The sequence below is a fragment of the Myotis lucifugus genome, unplaced genomic scaffold (genome assembly GCF_000147115.1).
Source record: "Myotis lucifugus unplaced genomic scaffold, Myoluc2.0 scaffold_339, whole genome shotgun sequence".
Classification (NCBI taxonomy): Eukaryota; Metazoa; Chordata; class Mammalia; order Chiroptera; family Vespertilionidae; genus Myotis; species Myotis lucifugus.
In genome coordinates this window covers 56,166-63,657 of record NW_005871387.1, presented here as the reverse complement: position 1 = coordinate 63,657, position 7,492 = coordinate 56,166, and the positions used below count along the sequence as shown (strand labels likewise).

The 7,492-nt window shown below is 37.2% G+C and overlaps 1 pseudogene; it reads right to left on the bottom strand.

Moving 5' to 3' along the window:
• Positions 1 to 1,952: 1,952 nt before the first annotated feature.
• On the bottom strand, positions 1,953 to 2,462 carry LOC102430667 (annotated as a pseudogene).
• Positions 2,463 to 7,492: the final 5,030 nt, after the last annotated feature.

Here is a 7,492-nt window from a genome sequence, read left to right as displayed (position 1 = left end):
ATATCACTATGGTTATTCAAACTTTTATTTCTGTATATTACAGAATAAAGCAAATGAAAAGTTAATTTTATAATTATTACTGTAAAACAGGAGATATAAGCATAAATTTTCAAAAAGTTAAAATTATATAATATTGTATTTGGTGTTAAGTATGAACTCAGAGTATTTGTTGTTTAAAAAATTTTTTCTGCAGTTCTGTCCACTGAAAAGACCCAGAAACTATATCAACTCACTGGTTCTGAGCACCCACATGTACATATCATGGTGTCTAAATATTATTCTCACCAAAAGTAACCATGGCTGCTTAGGAACATAACTTATTTCAGGTCTCAGGAACAAAATGTAAAAAACAACATAGTTTGCTATGCTAGAAATCAAGGAAACTATCAAAGACAAATGTGGGCATACTAAAAAGTCACAGTTAACAACCTTAACGAGATCCCACTACCAAAACTGGGATAATTTAAGAGTAATAATAATAACTGAAATTAATTTTAAATAGTAAATATGTATTTTATATCCATGGTGTTAATAAAATGGTTCTCAAAAAGATAGCAAGCTAAAACAATGAAAACCATTATCATTATTAAAGATATAGAATGCACTAATAATTTACTGAGAAAATTGGTTATAAACGAAAATAATAAACATTTTCTTCCCTTTTCTCTAGGAAATAAACTTACATTGTTAAAAAAAACCCTGGTTAATGCAAAAAATAATTTCTTTATATGTGATTTCTAGTTAAGGCATACGAAGGAAAGACAGAATTACAAATTCACAATTTTGCAGCTATTACTGTAATAATTATGTCAGGCACAAATCATCAAAGTACTTAAAAACATTTTGTGAGAGGTTAATGGGGTATGCTTATTCTTAAAGACCAAAAGTATCACTTCCAAGGATTATTTGCTGATATTAAGATGAGAAACAAATTTTTAAAAAAATCATGACTTTGTAATGGAAGGAATGTTGCCACTTACTGAAGTAGCTGATCACCACTGTTACTAGGACAACCAGACCTGTATGTCTCCTGACTGGTGCAGTTTACTCTACAGAGCACCACCTACAAAATGCCCCTGCCAAAAGCTGGATGCAAATCTACTTGGTCTTTATATCTTACTTCCAGTTTATAGAAAATATAGGAGTTAGAGCAATAAATTAAATGACACCATAAGGAAGTAATGCGGGTCATTTAATAAGATCATTGATTATACTTTTTCAACAAGTCAATGATGTAAAAAAATAAAGACTTTTTTTTCCTATATTAAAAGATGCTAAAGAAAAATGACAACCCTGGCCGGTGTGGTTCAGTTGGTTGGACATCGTCCTGTGCACTGAAAGGATGCTGATAGATACCAGGTCAGGGCGCATATCTGGATTGTAGCTCAATCCCCAGTGGAGGACATGCGGGGGTAGCCAACTGATATTTTGCTCTCAAATCAAGGTAGAATGAAAGTCACAAAAAATCACTTTTACTGTAATTATGTTTTTCATGTGGGTGCACCTTCCAATTGTTTGTGAAATCGTTTGAGCAAGGACATTATATCCACCTTTGTATTTCTAGTAGCTAGCATATTACCTGGCATGCTTTTGATACCCAGTAAGTGTCACATAAAGGAAGAAAAAATATGGAATTGGAATATAAAAAAACAAAATGTATATATTAGTCCAATAACTCAACATCAGATCCATAGAGGGGGCTGTACTGAGGGTTAAGGGTCTGTATTCCAGGCTCTATGCACTGGTCTATCGTGTTGGAGTGAATATTATGAATGTGCAGGGCATGGCATTTTAAGTGTACATTGTATGAATGGAAATGAGAAATGGAGAGAGAAAAATAAACATGGTAAATTAAAGTAACTTCACCTCCCATGTAAAACATATGCAAGGGTTTTTTGTGTGTTTTTTGGTTAATCCTCACCCAAGGATATTTTTCCATTGATTTTTTTTTATTAGCTGACATAAAGGCATTTATTAACAGAAAACAATAATTGAGGAGTCCTGTTCACAGATGGCGACCACGGCGACCCCCCCTTCCTGTAGGTGCTGTCGGAGGTGATGGAGGTGACATCCTCAATCTGTCCAATCTTCAGTCCCAAGCAGGCAAGTGTTCTTAGAACTGACCGGGCCCCTGGTCGAGCTGTCTTGGTCCTGTTTCCTCCTGGCCCGGAGTTTGATGTGAAGAGCCGTGATACCTAGCTCCTTGCACCCCTGGGCCACACCCTGGGCAGCCAACATGACAGCGTATGGAGAGGACTCATCTCCTCATCTCCGTCAGCCCACCAGTCACATGGCAGATGGTTTCCTTGTCAGAAAGATCAGTGACATGGACAAAAGTGTCATTGAAGGATGTAAATATGTGGCAGACACCGAATACATTTTCTCCTTCAGCCACCTGAGGTCCGAGGCTGACGACCTGTTCTTCCTTCTTTTCCTTGCCCTTGGGAGGTGCCATTTCTGCGTGTCTCACCAAGACTCCGCCACCAGAAAGCTCCATTGATTTTTAGAGAGAGTGGTAGGGAGGGGGGAGAGAGAGAAACATCGATGTGAGACACATCGATTGCTTGCTCTCCGCATGTACCCAACCAGGGCTAGGATGGAGCCTGCAACCTGCAACCGAGGCACATGCCCTTGACCAGAACTGAACCCAGGACCCTTCAGAGTGGGAGCCAACACTATACATGGAGCCAAACTGGCTAGGGCTTCAAGTGTTTTAATCCCTATAACTTCTCACCATGTTAAAAACAAAAACAAACTGATACTAGATGATTTTAGCTCTCAGGAAAAAATGCTGTGGGGATAGAATAAACTGTAAAATGCATATTTTGATGATGGCATCATCCTCATCACCAATACTTGAATGTTGGCGACTTTGCAATCATTATCGCTAAGATACGTAACATCTCTGCAGGAGAAGTATTATTATTTTAATTTTAAAGATAAGGAAATTAAAGGTCAGAGATTTAAGTATTTTGCCACAAATCTCACATGTATTATTACATTTGACGTGACAAGAACAGCAACATAGATAACAACAATAAACAAAATCACACTAAATAATATTTTCTTTTCTCCAAGAGGAAATTGTGACATGGAATCATTTAGTTCATAAGTGGCTAAAGTTTGAGGTCTTCCTAACTCCAAAATACTTAGCAATAAAGTCAAAAGTGTAAGCCAATCTGTAATATCAGATTGAAGAATTCCAGTTTAGATATACATGCTTATAGTTGTGAATATTTACCAAAAATCCCTGGAAAAGTGGGTCAGAGGAACTGATAGTATTTTTATACAAGAGAAACTAGAGATTGTATAATGCAATGTGAAAGATGTTACTTTTTCTGATCCTGCTATGATAATAGCTAAAATTAATTTCTCAAAAGCTGAGGAATTTGGCAGAGATATTTGGAGGTTGAGAATATCCCTATGAGAACAAGAAGAAATTAAAAAATATAAGAGGGATGATCAAGGGTAGAGAATCCCTGCTTACCTTTTCAGATGTCACAAAGTGGTGGCTCATATTTTTAAAAAATGATATAAAGACAATTCCCTAGAGAAGGAATCAAGCCAAGAGCTTTAAAGAGCAAAATAGCTGCAGAAATGTTTAAAGGCGTATACAGACAGAAAACCAAGGTGAGGATTTGGAAGCAGAAATTCACACAGGTCTATTAAGATAGGGTGATGAGAGAAGAAAGAGGAAGACAAAGACACTTCCCACAGCTATGTGAGGTTGTGCAGGAAAACAGGACAGAGTAGAGGAGAGTAAAAAAGTTAAGGGTTAGCTTGGCACAAAGGGAAAACAGTGGTGATGCACTTGTGTTCCTTAAATAATGGAAGTGATCATTAGCAAGAAACTTCAGAGCCCAGCGGTGTGGCTCTGTGGTTGAGTGTCCACCTATGAACCAGGAGGTCACGGTTCGATTCCCAGTCAGAGCACATGCCCGGGTTTCAGGCTCCTTCCCCACTGCGTGCTGGAGGCAGCCGACTGGTGATGCTCTCTCATCATTGATGTTTCTCTCTCTCTCTCTCCCTCTCCCTTCCTCTCTTTGAAATCAATAAAGATATTAAAAAAATAAAGAAAGTAACTTGAGAAACAGGAACAAAGAAGGAATCTGAGCTGATGCAAGGTGCCAATGAAAAATATGCATTTTATTGGAAACTATCACAGTTCAAGAAGTGAATCCAAGGAAAAAGTATTCCAATGAAATACTGTGGATAAATTAGGCACATTTTAGATATTATTTATTACAATATTAAAATGGTCATCACAAGTGAATCTCAAGTTTATGTGTTTTCTTTTTTAATTTAAAGACATATATTAAAAGCCAAACTTTGAAACTAGACATTGATTTATAGAATTTTCAAAGCGTAGCATAAGACATGCCATAGGCACCATGGTAGGAGGGAAAAAAGCTGTTGGGTGGAGGAATCTGAGGAGACATCATGCTTTAAGGGGAAGTGGGAAGAACATTAATTTTATTTCAGTGAAGCAAATGTTTGATTGGAAAAACAACAACACAAACAGTTTCTCTTTAAGACCATCTGTCTGAGCATTGCTAAAATATGTGAACACATTTACCAGCAACCCCATCAGATGCCCATACGCAGCGGCGGGTGAGTGTGTGTGAAAGGTGTGTAATTCAAGGTGCCAGAGACATGAGACAAGCCTGCTTGTCTAGTTTCTCTCTGTGTGTTGGCCTGAAAACTCTTTTACAGTGAGATTGTAGGGCACTTCCAGGGAAATAAAATACACCAATGAAAATGGGATGCTACACTTAGTCTGAAATGAATTTTATTTCATGCAGATGACACTCTTTGAGTTCCAGGAGGAGCACAGGCTGTAGACAAATATGAGTAGTGTGCTCCCTAGAGCAGTGGGAAGTACAACTAAACAGATCAAAGTAGCAAATCCATTAATATGATACCAGATGCAGAAGTGGCTCTATGAAATGTGACAATGCTGAGACCAGTGCAAGGAGAATTATTGGCCTTCAATTTACAGAGAGGAAGATGGTGCACAATAAAATAAGGCATGGTAAGGAAAGCACATGAAAAATGAAGGGAAATCTACCATTTGAAAATAGGGCAAGACTGAGTAAACAAGTCCCAGTGACAGTTTCCCAGTGCCTTAGTTCTATGAGCACCCTCCCCCTCCCCCCCGCCCCGCCCCAAGTATATGGCACTGCTGGCAGGGCTGTTTAGTTTCCATTGGAAATGTAGGGATAACTTAAAAGAGGGTCATGTTTCAAAGTGAACTGTAACAATACTTTGGGCAACAAACTTTAAATTCCACCAGCTCATGAGAAGGAATGAGGGAATAGGACTGCTTTACTGAAGATAAAAAAAATTTTTTTTGAAGGAAAAAGAGGGTGAATTATGAAAAGGATCTGGTAAAGTAGATGATGATGTAGAGTATAAAGCCTAAGACTTAAAAGGAAAAACTAGGAAGGTATCACACTTATAAATATCAAAGAAGATCTATGTGAACACATGAAGACATTTTTTAAAAAGGTTGTAAATATCTAAGAGAAGTAGTAGAACTGAGTCAAAGGAAAGAAGCCTTTCTTGAATTAAAAAAAAAGCCCACTTCCAATTAAAATACATATATAATAACTAGAGGCCCGATGCAGGAAATTCGTGCAAGGGGCTCAGCCCTTGCAGCCCCGGCTTCGTCTGGAAGGTTGTCTGGAAGGTCATCCGGAGGGTCCTTCTGACAGCTGTTCTGCTGTTCAGTCTAATTAGCATATTAACTCTTTATTATATAGGATGTTTGCCCAAGGGACGCAGGAGGAAAGGAAACCAAGGTGCCCAAACTCAGTAACTATGACATGCTTGAGAATCAGATGGCTCAGGTTATAAAAATAATAGTCGAAATAATGTTACACACACATATATGCATACACATGCAACTACGTATTTGTGTGGCTGAATTGTTTACACATTCTTGGCGTGTGTGGTTTGATGTTTATAATGATCCTTCAGCCTGGAAGGACAGTTATCTTAATTCCCATTTTGCAGGTAAAAACACTGAGTTTCAAAGAAATCTACCAATATTTCTGGGGGGAAAAACAGGTATTAATCCTTAATGTCAACAGCTTTGCTTCCTTGTGAACTCAGCCTCCCTTTTCCCCTGGAAAAACCAAATTCTTGATTCTATTAAAATTCCTATATCTGTCTGTATTTGTCAAACCCAGTAGTCGGCACGCCTGAATGATACTCTGGGTACATGTGGCCCACGAAGCGGCAGCCTGTCCACCTAACTTCACCCATATTGATCAGTCTCTCTGTACAGGTCTCAGTCCTAATTGTGATTTCCTCTACAGTTTTCTGAAAAGACTAACTCATGCGCGGCTGAATTCCTGCTCCCTCACGGAAGCATATCCATAGTTTCTTATCTTTTAAAAACCAAGTCTTGTCTGGCTCCAAATTCCTGTTTAAATTCTCTTTTATCAGACAGAGTGCTTACAGCAAAAACCCTGTAACATGAGTGACCGTGGGTACTGCACACTTTCACAGGAACCACATCTCACGCCCTCTTGAACACAGTATGTGAATTGGCCAATTTTCTTATCTTTAAAGAGTCCAACCATACTTTACACTTTATTTGGCAGCTTGCTGAATTAATGTCAAGTAAGAGAGCTCTATGTCTCTTAAAAACTTCATATATGTATATGGTGTTTGTTAAAAGTGTGAACAGTATGCAGAATCCTTCCTTCATAACTTTGATATACAGCTGGAGAAGTACCAAACCTATGAGTATAATAGTGATTCTTTCAAAGGATAGTTTACAGATTTTATAATTATTTTCTCTTTCTTTTGGTTGATATGTAGAAAAATGAATTTTATGTTCTTTGAATAAAATATTAAGAATTTGGATTTGATTTGGCATGTATTTTTCAAAATTTTTTTCTAGTGATTAATTCTTATTGTATGCAATGGAGTTTCTGATCTGCTCATGAAAATCAAGAAATAAAACAATATTTGTCTTCAACACCACTAGTTCAAAAAGCTCTGTGCTAGAAGACCATACTATCAAGAGAAAAATTAACCAGAGAAGCAAACTACATTATAAAATTTAAAAATTAGTAATTATAAAAGCATTAAGGGAAAATGATAAAAATGAGAGAATATAATTTATGACAATAGATGTTATTTTAAAAACATGTTTGTTGGTAGAAAAATATAAGTATGAAGTACACACAACTTCTTATTGTACAGGTTGGTCCAACTTATAAAGAGATATCCACTTCCCATCTCACACCATCCCTGTGTTATGACAAACATTGTCAGAAACATGGAGCAATTAGATAACCTCTATAAATCAGAGTGAATGGAGGACTGGGGTATTATGCACAGATCAGGAGATTTAATCATGACTAACCTTGTGTCATCCAGCTATTCCATAACTTATTTATTAATTCATGCATTTATTCAACAAAAAATATATACCTTTAGTAATATTATGTCCACTTATAAAAATTATCTGTAGCCACAA